Below are 19448 nucleotides of genomic sequence, written 5' to 3'. Positions count from 1 at the left end.
TAAAAGTACACTAAACAAGAGTCAATAAGCTCATTTTTGTCAAAAAAATCACTAAAAATTTATGAACAAAACATTCTCCTAATTTCCTTCATACGTGACTCATGAAGACCTGAAGCATACAATTTTTCACAGCAGTTACGCGATAAAGATAACCAATAAATATGAGTTTCTGATTTTATGACAAAGAATATTTATATTAAAGAGACATAAGAGATTATGTCTCTTAGCGAATATTTCCCCTTAAATGGCTCTCACGCAAAGACACCGAATTAGTCGGGGCTTCAAATGAGTACCAGGTATTGGGTGAAAAAAAAAAGACACAAGAGATATTAGCCAATTAATTATATCAGATCAAACATTCATCATTTTTTTTTAAATTACACTTTTTGTAATTGCTATTTTATAATTCAATCATACTTCTTTATTTTAAAGATATGATGCCCATTAATACAAGATAGATGCACAACGCGCGTACTCAGAGACTAGTTGATCAATAAGAAATTTTGCGGCCCCCCTTGAAGTGGGCTTATCTATAAATTTTTGGGCAATTTACCTAAATAACTACCTATTAGGAGCAATTAACCATCCATAACTACCTTATGTCTTTCAGTGTATTTGAACACACTGTTCATATTTACAATTCATAGCTACATTATGTATTTGAATGTATCTCATATGTATTTGGCTCATATGTTTATTACCTCATATGTATTTGGCATCTTGTCTTGTATCTGAATGTATTATGTAATATGAGATACAATATTAGCCAAATACATATGACGAAATACACTCAGGCCAAATACATATGACGAAATACACTCAAATACACTCAAAATACAAGGAGAAGAAGCTAGGAAAAATCTGTAAGAAAAATAATGTGGTTGGCTGGAGGGGCAGAGCCCACACCCAATAACCACTCCAGTCACGGCGGCTTGATGTATAGCTATGAATAGTAATTTACAAAATCACTGTAGCTACTAAATAATGTGGTTATGATTGTTATTGTTTGTTTATCATCTAATGGCTTGGGTCATCACCTTTTAATCAAGAATTGAACCATTAGAGAGATGAACTAAGTGAATTGAGACTTAGGGTTTCATAAAAATTGTAGCTTGACCGTGGAATCTTCTTGTAATAGATGTTTTGATTAAATGACCTTGTAGATTGATAGTTGGTCACAAATTATAGTCCTGTAATGACCCTCCCAGTCGTTATGGGAAATATAGGATCACCCCACCAAACAGAAGCTTCCCAAGGGTAGAACGAGCTAATAGAAACTCGATTGTATAAGACTAAGAACTGAAAACTTGGCTTGTATTGTGATTATTGTTTGTTTGTGTTTAGTCCATTGGGGTTGACGTAGGAATTTAGAACTCCGTTGGGAATTCCAAGGCCACGGGTGAGTTCGTATGGTGAAATTCCAAAACAGTTCCGTACAAGCACCTATGGCGAAATTCCAAGCTAGGGCAAGAATATCCTTGAGAGGTAAGTCTCAACCATCCTTTCCATCATTACGCTATCATTTTCATGATTATCATCCCTTTTATGGGTCTACAATGGTGAATTATAAATAGTAACCCTAGAACTTAATGGACTTTCAATAGTTGATGGGTTATGATTGTTATTGTGTGTTTTTCATCTAATGGCTTGGGTCATCACCTTTTAATCAAGAATTGAACCATTAGAGACATGAACTAAGTGAATTGAGACTTAGGGTTTCATAAAAATGGTAGCTTGACCATGGAATCTGCTTGTAATAGAAGTTTTGATTAAATGAGCTTATAGATTGATAATTGGTGGTTGCTAAGGCCAATGTTAGGCTAATTTACACCAAGAAATCTTTCACCCATTGGAATGGGGCTAAAGGGAAGGGTGTTCTTTGAATTTATTTTGTGACTAGAGTGATTGTGACTTATTTAGCATTCTAATTGCTAGATTTTGAGCGTTCCGATGCTTTACGAAAGGGAAAGGCCGTAGCGGAGTAATCTACATTGTTCCAGCTCTACATTTGAGGTAGGTTACAGTCTACTTGAGTTAGACTTTAATTAGTTGATTGTATGCATTGTGAAATTGATAGGAGAAAGCATGTCTAGTCTTCAAACATGATGTGTGTGGTTGAGATTCCTATATGTTATTGATTGAGTGATTATGTGGGCTTCGTGCCACTATTCATTCTGTTGGAACTTACAGGTTGATGATGTTGTGATGAGAAGTTAATATGATCTTCTTGGTGGAATTGAGATACAGATGATGATTTGACTATTGAAAATAATGTGACTATATATATATATATATATATGAGAAGTTAATATGATCTTCTTGGTGGAATTGAGATACAGATGATGATTTGACTATTGAAAATAATGTGACACTATATATATATATATATATATATATATATATATATATATATATATATATATATGAAAAAAGGCTCATTTGATCGGGGGTGACGATGAGTCCTAGATATGAACATGCACATTTGACCGGGGTGAGGATGTGGCCTAGTTGTGAGCTCGGGTCGAGGAGCGAGTCCTAATCTAGTGGTACATGGACACCATGGGTCTCACTGCAGTCATGACTACTGAGCAATGACATCAGTTAGCATGTGTGTACAGCGTGTATATAGTTACTGGGGGTAGACTTATTTCTGTCTTTTGCTTCCGTTGATCTGACTGTTGATATCATTGGGTGACTTGATTGTTAATATCCTTGGTTGACTTGCTGTTGGGTTATTTGATTATGTGTTGTTGACTGGCTTGTCTATTTTATTGATTTTGTGATGTATGCATGATACTAATCTTAGTCGGCCTATGATATCTACCGGTACGTAGTGTTTGTACTGATACTACCTTGCTGCATTCTTTTGAGGCGTATCGTGATCCGTAGATCGTTACCCAACCTCATATCTGGGCCGAGGGCGGTTCTTGTCGACGCATTTGTGGTGAGCTTCTTTCCATGCCAGGCCGCCCGAAGATCTTCTTTTTTCATGTCTATTTTCATTCCCGACATTATTGGTTATTTATCTAGACAACTTACATTCCGTAGACATGTTTTGGATTAGAGTCCTTGTACGGTGACTTTCGGATTTTGGGGTTGTAATAGTTAGGACTTCCGCATTTACTTCATTATTTTATGGCATGACTAAATTTTGATTTATCTTGTGCTTGAATGGGTAATAACTGATTGAATTGATTAATATAAAAATGGGCTTGAATGAGTAGATGGCTTACGTCTTGGGTTCGCCCACTAGGAGTTAGTGTGGGTACCAGTCATGGCGGGTTGGGTTGTGACAAGTCCCTTGCACATCCTCAGATAAAAATGACCAGATTTTGTTAGAGCAATTTGCCATTGTTGTGTGATAACCAAGCCTTCTTCTATATATATCCAAGTCTGATGAATCTTGAAAAGGTTCTATCATATCAATTGTAGAATAATGATTCCTCATATTTAGATTAATCAATCGTTCAAAACCTTCTTGAGAATTGACAGATCTTATGTTCCAAAATAGGCTTTTATTCATCATTGTTTGGCATACTTTGAGACTATGAGTCTCTTAGTTAAAATTCTGATAGGTCCAGTAACTTCCTTAACTGGTTTCCCCCTTTTGATCTTTAAGTTGCTTTCTTTGAGATTGCCAATTTTCTTAGGAGACAGATCAACATCCTTTGCTATATGCTCAATGTTGATTTCCAGATTGCTTTTCCCTTCATCATCACCTTTTTCTTTTGCAGCTTTGGACATCCCCTTGAAAGAAGATTTCTGAGAATTACTGGTTCCTCCAGGAGAATTCTTATGATGAGTTTTCTCCTGTCTTGGGGTAACATTGGGTGCAGTATCTTCAATTGTTTCCTCAATGTTGTCTCTCACTTTATTTCTAGTGCTATTCTCATCCCCTAGTTTATCTGCATCTTGTTTGTCTTCTACATTCTCTACATCTTATACGCTTTATGTATTATCAACATTAATGGTACTGGCTTCAGCAGGTTGTGTTTTTGTATTAGATAGACCAAGTTGTGAAAGTACTTCTTCTTCAAATTTGTCCTGTGCTATATCCTGCTTTTTGGGTATTCCTTCTTCAATTTTGTCCTCCTCTATATCATGGTATGTTCCTGATTCCCTCTCCTTTGTATTGTTCTTTTGTTTTTGTGTGATGGTCTTGGGATTGTTGTCAGCATCATTGGATAGACAAATTTGTGATTACTTATGTGTTTCATTACCCTGCTCCTTATCAAGGTTCTCAATTGTCTCAACCCTTTCCTTGGTTACTTCCTTGTTGATTTCTATACCAGTATCCTCACAAAGTTCTTGTATTTTCTCTTCCTCTACATAGGAATTATGAGTTTCCACTTGAGGATTGTGCTTTTCCTATTGATTGTTACTACCACTAGGTTGATCCTTTCCTAGTGTATGTTTTACCGGATTCCATTCCTTTTTCTCTTTGGGATATCCTCCAAGTTTTCTTTTAGAATTATCAGTGTGTTGCTGTCCCTTTTGCTGCTCTTTATTTTGGTGCTGCTGCTTATCTTTGTTGGCCAGTTGTTGTCCTTTTTGTTGGTCTTTGTTGTGTGGAAATTGCCCTTTTGGTTGATCTTTGTTTGGTGGTTGCTGATTATTGTCATGTTTCTTGTCATCTGGGTTTTCTTTTGTTCTTTGTTCTTATGCTCCTTCTTTGGTTTGAGTTTAGCATGTAGTATGAAACATTCAGATTCTTTGTGCCCTTGAAGACAACATTATGTGCAATGTTTAGGCCCGTAATCGTATTTAATAGGAACCCAAACAGTGTTTACCTCTCCTGTCCTAGCTTTCTTTATCCCGATTTGTATTCTCTTTGGGAATTCACTGAGTAGGTCTACTTGTACTTAACTTTTGCACAACTAGGTCTAGTTTTATTTATTGTAGCCATATCAACATGTAATGGTTTCCCAATAGCTTTGGCCATCGAGAACAGGGATTCTTTCACCAAAAAAATATGGAGATAGAGTCGGGAAAGATATCCAGGCTATAGCTGTTGAGGTTTCTACCGCAGGATTGAACCATGGGTCCCATACCAATGGTCGCATCTGAAAATAACCCTCCCTAGCTTTTAGATAGAAAGCTGGCTTGGAAAGCATATGCACATAGTCTTCTAGGAGCAATACAACCGTGCATTCACCTTTAACCTCACATTGTAATGGTATGATCTTGCGTAATTGTGCAAGATCTGGCCAGCCATAGGAAAATTTTCCAATCACTGCAAACTGAAGATTCTCCTTAATAATCATATTATTAACTTCAGCTTCATCCCAAATTAAGGATGGTTCTCCATGCACGTAATTGAGTTCTTTCATGGGTATAGTGATCGATGAGGTATCTTTAGTTGTGGGTAGCAGTTTTGACGCAAATGATATTGTAAGGGGTGATGGAACAACCTTCGGTGGAGGTTGTCCACCGGTGGAGGTTGTCCACCGGTGGTCGTAGCCATGAACGTAAAATCTTGATTTCTCGATTAGCGTTATGGTGGGCAATTTAGAGAGAGAAAGTAGAAAGCACGTAGAGATGATTCTTAGGATTCAAAGATGACGTAGCTTTTTATTAAAGTGGTCACATCACGTGCATTATAGTTGCCAATACTTCTCCTGTCTCAAATTATTTATCGTGATTATTAAAAATAATTGGCTCAAATTACTTGTCGTTTGCGAAGTGCAGGGCACAATTAATTACTTTTTTCCCATTTTACATTTAGTAGAATTTAGTCATTAATGGAGATGACAGATAAGTAGAGTAAACATTTAATGTAGAAAGTTTAACTTATACATAAATAACGATAAATTTAGTCAAATATTTCACCTAATTAATATTTCTTAATTAAGGGGAGTATAAAATAAAATAAAAATGATAAATAATTTGAGACGCAGGGAGTACTCTCGACCATGAATAATCATAATTTCAAGGTTGACAATGTCTATGCAGCAATAGATATCACTTATCTTTTGTGTGACCCCAAATCTCAAACCTACCAAGTAATTGCGAAGGTTTTTAATTAATATATATGTATTGCTTTTTTTGTTTCTACTCTCCAGAAAAGTCTTCTCTGCGTCGCTTTCGAACTTAATTTTCATTTGCCGTTTAGAAAATCTTGCAATAATTTTCCCTTTATTCTCTCCCTTTCTTTTTCTTTTCCTTCTATATATGCATACAACACATTTTAAGATATGTATGTTGACATAAACAATTCTCGTCAGTCAAAGTCTACAGCTGCATGGGTACTGTACCCTTTTCGGAGTGTTTCGTCAGCAAATTTATCTGATTTCAGAAGGACTTGTTTTCCCTAAGGAAATAATAAACAATATTTAGTAGTCAAAATAAGATTTCCATGCTTTGTTTGTCAAGCGAAAAGGAAAAGCCACATGACCCAACCAATTTCATGTCAACACCATTTGAGTAACTTATCTTTCTTTTCTTCTACCAATCCATATTATTGTGACATTCGCAAGAATTTAGTCGTGTCAACCTAATATTAACAATTCGATCTATATATGAAATGAATTGGAGGATTCTAATAGCATGTTTAGCCAACTTTGTAAATCAATTTTATTTTGAAAAGTATTTTTTTCAAAAGTGCTTTTCAGAAAAAGTACTTTTGGTAAGAAACAATTTGTGTTTAGCTAATTACTTTGAAAAATATTTTTGAGCACCAATTAGTACTTGACCAAGATTTTTTTTAAAAAAATTGCTACTCCTTAAAACACTAATTATTTTCTCCTATAAGCTTAGCCAAACACATCATTTTTTCACAATAAATCTTTTTTGGAAAAAATAAGATCTTTTAGCCCCAGAAATCTTACTTTCTATCCTATATTAATGCGTACTTTGCAGTTTGCATATATATTTTTCGTGGGATGTTCTATTTGTTTCTACTTTCCAGAAAAGTCTTCTCTGCGTCGCTTTCGAACTTAATTTTCATTTGCCGTTTAGAAAATCTTGCAATAATTTTCCCTTTATCCTATCCCTTTCTTTTTCTTTTCCTTCTATATATGCATACAACACATTTTAAGGCCCCGTTTGAACATGGTTTGAAACCAGGTTTCAAACCATGTTTGGACATACAATTTGAATATTTTAAGTTGTATTCTCTTATAGACATAAAAACCCCACAAATCGGAAAACTATCAAAACATTCTCAATTCTTATACAATCTTACCAAATGAGCAAATCATAGTTTATAATAAAATTAGTACACTACTAGAAGGCTTTTCTAAAAAATGCAACATCAATTAATCAAACTTTACTTCAATAAAATCGAAAATTTAACATGAATAGTAATGTAACTACTATTTAATATAATCTTCCCACATAAATTAAAGATTGGTAGACATAAATAAAGGTTGGTGGAAGTTAATGAGATCGGTAAATGATTGATAGGGGTAATTGTTAAAAATATTTACCAACTTAGTCGTGTCAACCTAATATTAACAATTCGATCTATATATGAAATGAATTGGAGGATTCTAATAGCATGTTTAGCCAACTTTGTAAACCAATCTTATTTTGAAAAGTATTTTTTTCAAAAGTGATTTTCAAAAAAAGTACTTTCGGTAAGAAACAGTTTGTGTTTGGCTAATTACTTTGAAAAATATTTTTGAGCACCAATTAATAGTTGAGCAATATTTTAAAAAAAAATTGTTACTCCTTAAAACAAAACACTAATTATTTTCTCCTATAAGCTTGGCCAAACACTTCATTTTTTTACAATAAATCTTTTTTGGAAAAAATAAGATCTTTTAGCCCCTGAAATCTTACTTTCTATCCTATATTAAAATTAATGCGTACTTTGCAGTTTACAACTATGTGCTTGCTACGACCATGCATAACTGGATTCTTCGAAAGTTTAATTGCAGAACTATTATCACAACGAACAATGGATGTCTTGCCTTGACTAGGATCAAGCTTTTCCAAAACTCTTTTCAACTAAACTGCTTGGCATGCACATGAACAATAGCAATAAACTCTACCTCTGTAGTAGATAAACTCACTACTGGTTGTTTTTTTGAAGACCAAGATAATGCCCCTGAGCTCAATAAAAACACATAGCCCGATGTGCTATTTCTGTTTTCCAATTCTCTGGCATAATCACTGTCCGTGTAAGCAACAAGTTCATCATCTCCTCCTTTTCTATAAAATATCCCAAACTCAGTTGTACCCTTTAAGTACCTCAACACCCTTTTTGTTGCTTATAAATGAAGTTCTTTGGATCACCGGTTCATCATCCTCCAGTCCGCTAAGAATAAATGAGTATAAATACCCTTTTTCTTGCTTAATATAAATGAAGTTCTTTTGATGAAACGAGTTTTGGGGTATTTGAAACATACTCAAAACTTTGCTTTGCATTATAACAGGTATCCTGCAGTTGTTGAAGGATACAGTGATGCAAATTGGATCACCGGTTCAACTGAAACTAAATCCACAAGTGGATACGTTTTTACTATAGGTGGAGGAGCGAGTGTCTTGGAAGTCATCAAATGACATGTATCGCCCGCTCTACAATGGAATCGAATTCATAGCTCTAGACAAAGCCGGTGAAGAAGTCGAATGGCTCCCGGAATTTCTTAGAAGATATTCCATTTTGGCCCAAACCGTTGGCTCCTATATGCATACATTGCGATAGCCAAGCGGCAATAGGAAGAGCCGGGAGCGTTATGTACAACGGAAAGTCTCGTCACATACGACGAAGACATAATACCGTTAGACAACTACTCTCTAGTGGTATTATCACAATCGACTATGTTAAGTCAAGAGATAATGTGTCGGATCCACTAACTAAAGGCCTAACTAGAGAAGTGGTTGAAAGATCATCGAGGGGAATGGGACTATGGCCGAGGACAAGTCATCGTGGCGGTAACTCTACCTAGAAGACTGGAGATCCCAAGATCTAGGTTCACAGAGATCAAACAAAGTCATTGATGACGATTCAACATTGTCACAATAACTTTTTGGTCCATTCTCGTGACGAGACAATGTTCGGCATCGAGATAAAGCATTAAGGCTTTTTAATGGTTTCTAAGTTTGATACGGGGTATATCAAATAGTGTATCTACGAGATGACACATTTAGGAATCACCTATGTAAGTGTGAAGTGTAAGCCACTTCAAGGAGAACTCTCAGAAGGGGTTTCTACGCACTTATGAACGAGAAGTGTTCATGGTCAAAACGAACAAAACAATGAGAACCAAAGACGGTTAAAGGGTTAATTGTGTGACATGTGGTTGTCTAGGTATACACCAAAGCTCGACGGTTCAAAGATATCAAATCTACCGATTGACCGAGTATATCCGACATATGCTCACTACGGAAAGTTCAAAGAGAAATCTACTTATCCAGATGCGATTAATCCTTGCCTACGAATCACACAGTTTTTTGTCATGCATGTTTTTCATCATATAGCCATTCCCCATTCATGTGGGGGATTGTTAAAGCTAGTTAATGATTGAAGCTAGCTAAGTTGGTGTGAATGAGAAATGGAGGGAAAAAGAGAATGGAAGGAAAATGAAGTTTAAAGCAAAGTTCCTTCGAAAAAGCAGCTTTGTACCACATTAGTGGTAGAAAGGGAAAGTTATGTGCTTATATTAGAAAGCATTTGTTTTAGCTCTTAAAGGGTTGAGAAGAGGGACTCTCATTGCGCCGTCGTTGTCGCTCGGCTTGACCGGATTTGGATTTGGATTTGGATTTGGTCAAATGATCTGATTGATTGATAATCTTTTTGGACCAAATTTATTTAAAATTCTATCTTCATTTTCTGAAATTATTTTTTGATATTTCCGCGGGAAACAGTCACCAAGCCTTTCTGAACAGGCATGTTCGAGGCTATATTAACTGAGGCATTGCCTCATTTTTTGATATACCAAAAATTTTTCCCTTGCATTACAAAGTCTGCATTCTTTCCTGCAAATAAAACCTATCGAGTCTTAGTGTGATTTCGTTCCCGAATTTGAGTTCGTCGAAGTCGTAGGCGTTTGAGGTACCACCACTCCTACGACAGGTATATCCGTTATATCCTGGAGGAAATAATCCATAACCTCGGCACAAGAGGGGTTAAATTCCCCTTAAGGACACACAAGTGAATTTCGTGTCTCGGATTTCTTCATTTACGCAATTTTTCCAACTTTACATACTTTCTGCTTTTCGTTTTTTTTTGTCAGTTTTTCCAGTTTAAATTCGTTTTACGATTCGAACACGGACGAACAACAAGCTTAAGGAATTTACATGTTATTTCTGTGCTCATTTGTTGTTGATTAAAACATTACAGAACGTTACAGGAAAAGGAAAAAAAAAATATTTACATAAAACAAAGTTGATCATTCAAAGAAATACAAACTTGTATCTTGTTTTTGGTTTAAAAACAAACTTGTATGTTGTTTGGAGACTAAAATCTTCGGATTTTCTACTCCGCTCGAGATTAAAGTTTGAACTTTCTACTCATTTGGGTACTTGATTTGAAGATATAAAAACTTCATCAAGTATACAACATACAAATATTCATTGTTTAAAGGTTTTTTTTTTTTTTAAATTCTGTTGTGTAAATTTGATTCGGTTTGAAGAAATAAAATCTTCACCGTTTATTAAAATTTTCTGTTGTTTCCTACGACAGAAATGGGAGACCAAACTCCAAATTTGAATGCTTTTCTTTTACCATCGCCACACCACACGCCGTGGTTGGTTCTACGAGCAATCTTTGCGTCCTCTGGGCACAGACTGCATCAAAGACCGGCTCGTGAAGAGAAGGAAAATTCACCGTGATTGATTTCAAACGATGGCAACAAAAGATGTTCTTCTATTTAACTACTCTAAGCCTTCAAAAGTTTATTAAGGAGGAGGACGTTCCCGTTCATGGGATTCAACACGAGAATGAACGTTTTGTTGTAATTGAGGCGTGGAAGCACTTTATTTTTTGTGCAAGAATTATATTCTTAGCGGATCGGAGGATGATCTTTACAACGTTTATAGTAATGGGAACATCAAAAGAACTTATGGGATACGTTGGAAAAAGAAATATAAAAGCAAGATCTTTGGCTTAAAGAAGTTTATCATTTCTAAGTTTTGGACTACAAAATGATAGATGGCAAATCCGTTGTTACTCAAGTTCAAGAGTTGCGGTTATCATCCATGATCTCCTGTTGAAGAAGGTATAAATCTAATTAATACCTTTGTCAAAAGTATTCGTGGCGCCGTTACTTACATGTTATTTGTTGTAGGTTTGGTGATTAGTGGGGCGTTTCAAGTTGCGGCGGATAGATAGAAAGTTGCCTCCTTCATGGAAGGACTTCAAAATTACTTGAAACACAAGCGAAAGGAGATGACACCGGAAGATCTCATCGTCCCAGGTTGAGAATCGAGGAAGATAACAAGGCAGCGGAGAAAAAGGCAAATGGGAGATCAACCATGGGGGAGCACATATTGTTGAAACCGCCCAACTAATATGAAAAAGAGGAAAAAGGCATCGGGACATGAACTATCCCAACAAGAAATTCAAGGGGAAGCGCTACAATTGTGGAAAAATCGGACACAAAGGCTTTGTCGTGCTCCAAAAAAAGGAAAAGAAGAAGAATTGAGCTAATATGGTTGAAACAAACGAGGAGGTTGATGACTTGCGCTATGTTGTGCGAGCAACCTAGTGGGAAATCTGAAAGAATGGTGGATTGACTCGCCACTCGCCACATTTGTCTTTATTAGAAAGCCTTTGCTTCATATATGCTCACATGCCCGACGAAACAATATATATGGAAATTGCATATAGCTGCCAAGATTGAAGGTTATGGAAAGATCTTTTGCGAAGATGACCTACGGCAAGGTGGTGACTCTCAACCAAGCGTACGTATGTTCTGAAATTAGAAAAAATCTAGTATCTACCGGACTTCTAGTGAAGAACGGTTTTAAGTGTGTTTATGTTTCGACAAGGTTGTAATAAGTAAGAACGAGATGTACATAGGAAAAGGTTACCTCGCGCAGAGGGCCTTTTCAAACGAATGTAATGGTTGTTGCTAATAATAAAGTTTACGCTCGTCTTACTTGCTTGAGTCAAATGATTTATGGCATTCACGTTTAGGACATGTCAATTATAAAACCTTGCGAAAAATGATTAGTTTTGGAAGTATTGCTAAGTTTGAATGCAATCAATCAAAATGTCAAATGCGTGTTGAATCTAAGTATGTTAAACATCCTTATAAGTCGCTGAAAGGAATTCAAGTCCTTTAGACTTAATCCATACAGATATTGTGACATGGAGTCAATTCCATCTCGCGGTGAAAGAAGTACTTTATAACTTTTATTATTGATAGTACTCGTATTGCTACGTTTATTTACTTAATAGTAAAGATGAAGCAATTGAAGCATTCAGCAAAGATAAAAGCGAAGTTGAGACTCAACTTAACAAAAGATTAAAATGATAAGGAGTGATAGGGGCGGTGCATATGAATCTCCTTTTGAACAAATATGTTTGGAATATGGCATTATTCATCAAACAACTGCCCCTTACTCGCCACAATCAAACGGAATTGCGGAGAGGAAAAATAGAACATTGAAAGAAATGATGAATGCCACATTAATAAGTTCCGTTTACCCCGAACTTGTGGGGGAAAAACTATTTAATGACCTAGCCGAATACTCAATCGAGTGCCCCATAGCAAAACAAAATCTATTCCATACGAAAAGTGGAAAGGAAGGAAGCCCAATTTGGAATACTTCAAAGTGTGAGGGGTGTTTGGCCAAGTTCCTGATTCCAAAAGGGTAAAAATAGGACCTAAAACCGTTGATTGTGTTTTCATAGGATATGCCATAAATAGTAAGGCATATCGATTTCTCGTTCACAAATCGTAAAATCCCGACATTGGGTGAATACGGTAATTGAATCGAGATAATCTTGCCGACTTCTTTGAAAACCATCTATCCGTATAAAAATTAATGTGCGTCGTCTAATAAAGAATCTAAATGACCTCGGGAAAGAAACAAAGGAAAATATTCACGATGAGGAAAATCCAAGACGTAGCAAACGTCAAAGGACGACTACTTCCTTTGGACGAATTTCTAACATTTTTGTTGAAAACGAGCCCTCGAACTTTCAACGAAGCCATGTCTTCATCGGAAGCTCAATTTTTGGAAAACAGGCAATCAATAGTGAGAGATAGAATCCATATTGAACAACCATACTTGGGAATTGGTTGATCTTCCCCCGGAATAAACCTTTAGGTTCCAAATGGATTTTCAAGCGGAAAATGAAAGTCGATGGTACTATTGATAAATATAAAGCAAGACTAGTTGTTAAAGGGTTTAGACAACGAGAAGGTCTTGATTACTTTCGATACATACTCGCCGGGTAACAAGGATTACATCTATTCGGGTGTTAGTAGCGTTAGCCGCCGTGTACTCTGCTTGAAATCCATCAAATGGATGAAAACAAATTCTCTTAAATGGAGAGTTGGAGGAAGAAATTTACATGGAACAACCCGGGGTTTGTAGTTCCGGGAAAGAGAAGAAGTGTGTGTCGACTTGTTAAGTCTCTTTCTGACGGACTAAAACAAGCACCCAAAATAAAGGCATGCAAAATTTGACCATACGATGTCACAAATTGATTCAAGATAAATGAGTGTGATAAATGTGTCTACATTAAGAACACTCCGAACCACGTAGTCATTGTTTGTTTATACGTGGATGATATGTTAATAATGAGTAACGACATTGCTAACATAAATGCTACTAAGCGCACGCTTGCTAGTAAGTTTGATATGAAAGACTTAGGAGTTGCCGATTTAATTCGGGAATTAAAATCCATAAGACTCCTCAAGGTCTAGCATTGTCTCAATCTCATTATATTGAAAAAGTACTTGAAAAGTTCAAGTATTTGGACTTTAAAGTTTCAAAGACGCCAATTGATTTGCACTCTTTGCTTGCAAAGAATAAAGGTGAAAGTTATTCTCAATTGGATTATGCCGTAGTGTTGGGAAGTTTGATGTATATCATGAACTTGTATCACGAATTTATATTGCGTGTGCTATAAGTAAACTAAGTCGCTACACTAGTAATCCCGACCAAAATCATTGGTCACAATGAAACGAAGTTTTGGGTATTGAAACATACTCAAAACTTTGCTTTGCATTATAACAGTATCCTGCGCTTGTTGAAGGATACAAGGATGCAAATTGGATCACCTTTTCAATCAAACTAAATCCACAAAGGGATACGTTTTTACTATAGGTGGAGGAGCGTTGTCTTGAAGTCATCCAAATGTACATGTATCGCCCCGCTCTACAATGGAATCAATTCATAGCTCTAGACAAAGCCGGTGAAGAAGCCGAATGGCTCCGGAATTTCTTAGAAGATATTCCATTTTGGCCCAAAACCGTTGGCTCCTATATACATACATTGCGATAGCCAAGCAACAATAGGAAGAGTAGTGAGCGTTATGTATAACGGAAAGTCTCACACATACGACGAAGACATAATACCGTTAGACAACTACTCTCTAGTGGTATTATCACAATCGACTATGTTAAGTCAAGAGATAATGTGTCGGATCCACTAACTAAAGGCCTAACTAGAGAAGTGGTTGAAAGATCATCGAGGGGAATGGGACTATGGCCGAGGACAAGTCATCGTGGCGGTAACTCTACCTAGAAGACCTGGAGATCCCAAGATCTAGGTTCAAAGAGATCAAACAAAGTCATTGATGACGGTCAACATTGTCACAATAACTTTTGGTCCATTCTCGTGATGAGACAATGTTCAAGCATTCAGATAAAGCATTAAGGCTTTTTAATGGTTTCTAAGTTTGATACGGGGTATATCAAATAGTGTATCTACGAGATGACACATTTAGGAATCACCTATGTAAGTGTGAAGTGTAAGCCGTCAGCTCAAGGAGAACTCGAAGGCCGCTTCTACGCACTTATGAACCGAGAAAGTGTTCATGGCCGAGTAACGAACAAAACAATGAGAACCAAAGACGGTTAAAGGGTTAATTGTGTGACATGTGGTTGTCTAGGTATACACCAAAGCTCGACGGTTCAAAGATATCAAATCTACCGATTGACCGAGTATATCCGACATATGCTCACTACGGAAAGTTCAAAGAGAAATCTACTTATCCGAGATGCGATTAATCCTTGCCTACGAATCACACGCTTTTTGTCATGCATGTTTTTCATCATATAGCCATTCCCCATTCATGTGGGGATTGTTAAAGCTAGTTAATGATTGAAACTAGCTAAGTTGGTGTGAATGAGAAATGGAGGGAAAAAGATAATGGAAGGAAAATGAAGTTTAAAGCAAAATTCCTTTGAAAAGGAGCTTTGTACCACATCGGTGGTAGAAAGGAAAGTTATGTGCTTATATTAGAAAGCACTTCTTCTAGCTCTTAAAGGGTTGAGAAGAGGACTCCCCGCGCGCGTCGTCGTCGGCTTCGGCTTCGGATTCGCATTCGGATTTGGATTTGGATTTGGTCAAATGATCCGATTGATTGATAATCTTTTTGGACCAAATTTATTTAAAATTCTATCTTCATTTTCTCGAAATTATTTTTTGATATTTTCCGAAAATATTAATTAGTTAATTAGTAATTAATTAATATTAATATTTTCCAAATTCCCAACGTTCTATTTTTTCGGAAAAGGCATGGCCTTTCCGACGATCCCAAGCCTTTACGAATGCATGTTCGAGGCTATATTAATCGAGGCATTGCCTCATTTTTTGATATACCAAAATTTTTCCCTTGCATTACAAAGTCCGCATTCTTTCCCCGCAAATAAAACCTATCGAGTCTTAGTGTGATTTCGTTCCCGAATTTGAGTTCGTCGAAGTCGTAGGCGTTGAGGTACCACCACTCCTACGACAGTATATCCGTTATATCCGGGAGGAAATAATCCATAACCTCGGGTACAAAGGAGGGGGTTAAATTCCTTAAGGACACACAAAGGAATTCGTGGTCCTTTTTCTTCATTTCTCGCAATTTTTCCAACTTACATACTTTCGTTTTCGTTTTTTTCGACTAGTTTTTCCCGCTCGGGTTCTCGTTTTTTTCTGATTCCGAACACGGACGAACAACAGATTCATCATCTTCTTATATTGCGGCAATAGGAATTAACTGCTTGAATGGCTTCGTTTTTACATTCATATCATTCCAAATTGCACACAATTGTTTCTTCATGCTTCTTATCCAAATCCCAACTTCGATTTTCTTCAAACACGACATCCCTGCTTATAATGATCCTTTGTGAAATTGGATCATAAAAGTCTATAAGCTTTCAATTCCTCACTAATTCCCAGAAAAATACAACACAAACTCTTATTATCCAATTTTGATCTAGTATGATCAGGCACATGAACATGAGAAATACAGCCAGAGACTCTAAAGTACTCAACTGAGGGTTTGACTCCACTCCATGCTTCCTCTGGCGTCTTATTTTTTACTGCTAATGTAGGACTTCGATTCAAGACATGGACTGTCCATTTTACTGCCTTGGGCCAGAAAGTCCTGGGAATTTTCTTCTCTGAGAGCATGCTACTAACCATATTCATAATAGTTTTATTTTTCCGCTCCGCGACCCCATTTTGTTGCGGTGTGTAAGCAGCTGTCAATTGTCTTTTTATTCCATTCTCATCACAAAAATTAGAGAATTCTTGTACGAAAGCCCCTAATAAAGAACTTGTCTCCTTTTCAATGTGAGTCTTAAACTTTTTGAAAATAGCAAAGGCTTCAGACTTCTCGGTTAAAAAATAAACCCATAACTTTCTGCTAAAATCATCAATGAAACTGAGCAAATACCTTTTGTTGCTGTTAGAGATGGGCTTGATCGGACCACAAATATCAGCATGTATTAGTTGCAGTATCTATGAACCTCTACAATTATTCTTCTTTGGAAATGGATCATGTTGTTGCTTTCCCACCAAACAGTCTTTGTATAGCTTCAAAGGAGAATTGAGTTGCGCAAACCGTGCACTATCCCTTTTGTTGAAGAAGCTCAAGTGTCCATATCGATAGTGCCAGAGTTGCACCATATCTTCTGTGATGGTATTGAAACAAGCAGATGATATGAGCCGAGATATACCATGGACAACAAACATCCGTTTGAAGCCATCGTTGTCTTCATAATTAAGCCTTTGTCAGGATGATACACCTTACATTGGTCACGTTGAAACAACATGGAAAGCCCTTTTTCCTGTAGCTGCCTAATACTCAGCAAATTATTTTTCAGATCTGAGACATAAAACACACTTGTGATGACTTTGTATTGTTTCCTTCACCTGAAGCCTTATACTGCCTTTTCCTGCTGCACTCAAGTTTGAATTGTTACCCAACTTCATAGAATCTTTAAAGCTTTCATCAAAGTCAGAAAAATATTCCTTATTTCCTTACATATGATTGTTGCATCCTGAGTTAAGATACCATGTATCCTGTTTGTCAGCATTATCAACATACACCATCAACAACATCTCTTCTAGAGTTTCTGCATAATTTGCTTCTTTTTCCTTTTGCGGACATTCCCATTGAAAATGCCCAAGCTTGTGATAGTTGTAAAACTCTACTATAGCTTTGTCAAATCTGCCTCTTCCCTTCCATGACCTCCTCTTCTAAAGCCTCGACCCCTTACACCAGAAAGTTCTCCATGGGAAATCTTTAAGGCATGTTCATTGTTACACCTTGGAAATTTTTTGTTAACGTACAGTGAATAGACTAACGAAGGGCACGACGTATATGATGTTTTGATAAGTAAGAAATAGCATTTGATGATCCTAATCGAGATTTCAAAGACATTTGAGGTAAGGGAAGAAAATTGTTAAGGAAAGCGAGGTATATGTGGTGTATCGGAAGAGATTTACGAGCATTGAATTAATAATGATTTAATAGTGTCTTGGAGAAGAGTTATAACATCCCTTAGATTGTTAATGAAGTGTTAAACAAGTGCTAAGAAGGTTCCATAAGGATTGGAGATCAAACGAACGACGGAGATCATTTCTTGGAAAAGTGGTTATACGACCCACTTAAACGGTCCGTATAACATTATACGGTCCGTATAAGGGTCCGAATAACACCCAAAGTAGATGATGTTTTCCTCGTGGTGAACCACGAGCATTTATACGGGTCGTATAGAATGTTCTACGGACCGTATAAGTGTCCGTGGAAGTCCCGACGAGCTGAGTAAGTTCAATTATATAAATGTGATCCCACTTCACTAATTTCATTTCCCACACTTCTTCATCTCTCTCAAGACCTCTAGAGGTTCCACATACTTCATTTACAAGAATACAAAGGAAAACAAAGATCAATATCAAGAATTCAAGTGAAGCAAGTGCATAAAGCTCACTTAGGGTCCATCCAAGTCAAGAATCTCTCTTGGGCTTAAGCTAGGGTTTTGCCTGTGGTATTCCCACTCAAGGATTATTCTTACACTATCTAAGGTAAGTTTTATGGTATTTTCATGTTGTTTAAGGTATTGAGAAGTTGAAACACTTGGATTGTAGAAGGATATAGAAAATGAGTCATGAATGTAAGAATAGTGACATTTTGAGTAGTAATTTGGGATGCAGCCGAACACAAGCATACAGATTGTAAGTATGTTATGAATGACATTTAGAATATGGATAAGTATTATACGTGGGAGAACGTAATAGTGAACTATGACCATGATTATGGAGGAATTGAAGTGAAATTGTGAAATGTGGATAATGTAGATGAATGATGATTATTGCCTATAATATTGTGAATGTTGTTATGGATGTTTGGGAGTTGATATGTGATATGAGGAAAGTTGTATAAACAAAGAAAATGCTACCCAATTTTCTCTAGCTTTAGTAAGCACGTTCTTATAATCGAATAGCTAATGTTAATGCGAATTCTCTTGAAGGCAGAAACGCGAGCATTGAAGGAGAACGATCAAACGATAGAATAGCGAAACGAAAGAGGTATGTAAGGCTAGTCCTTTCTTCCTAAGGCATGACTCCATGGCATGAATTTTCCTACATTTCCATGACTTTCCTACACGTCGGAAACTATGAGCTATGGTTATAAAGAGCTTGTCATAAGATAAAGAAAAGAGGTACGATGTGAATATGATGATGATGACTATGAGTTGAGCCTCAAAGTTCTAAAGTTCATGATATGCTAATTCCATAAAGTTCTTGCTACGGATACGATATGATGATTCTACAATCTAATGACCCTAAATATAGTTTCATTGATGTTTTTCCTTGTGTGCACTCACCTTAAAACGTTAGTCCTTCCAAGGTGAGATATGACGATTATGATCTCTCCATAATGTAATCGGGAGTTTACGACCTTATGTCACCCCGACATAGCTATAAATGCCCTCAAGTTCTAATGTATGTTTTGGTGATAAATATATAATGATGCTAAGTTATGATAAGGTCATGATATACCTATGAGATATATAATAATGATAAAGTATGATATGCACGGTGAT

This window comes from Lycium ferocissimum, chromosome 12 (genome assembly GCF_029784015.1).
Source record: "Lycium ferocissimum isolate CSIRO_LF1 chromosome 12, AGI_CSIRO_Lferr_CH_V1, whole genome shotgun sequence".
In the NCBI taxonomy this organism is placed as follows: domain Eukaryota; kingdom Viridiplantae; phylum Streptophyta; class Magnoliopsida; order Solanales; family Solanaceae; genus Lycium; species Lycium ferocissimum.
The sequence above is the reverse complement of the archived record's forward strand: the minus strand, read 5'-3'. Positions refer to the sequence as shown.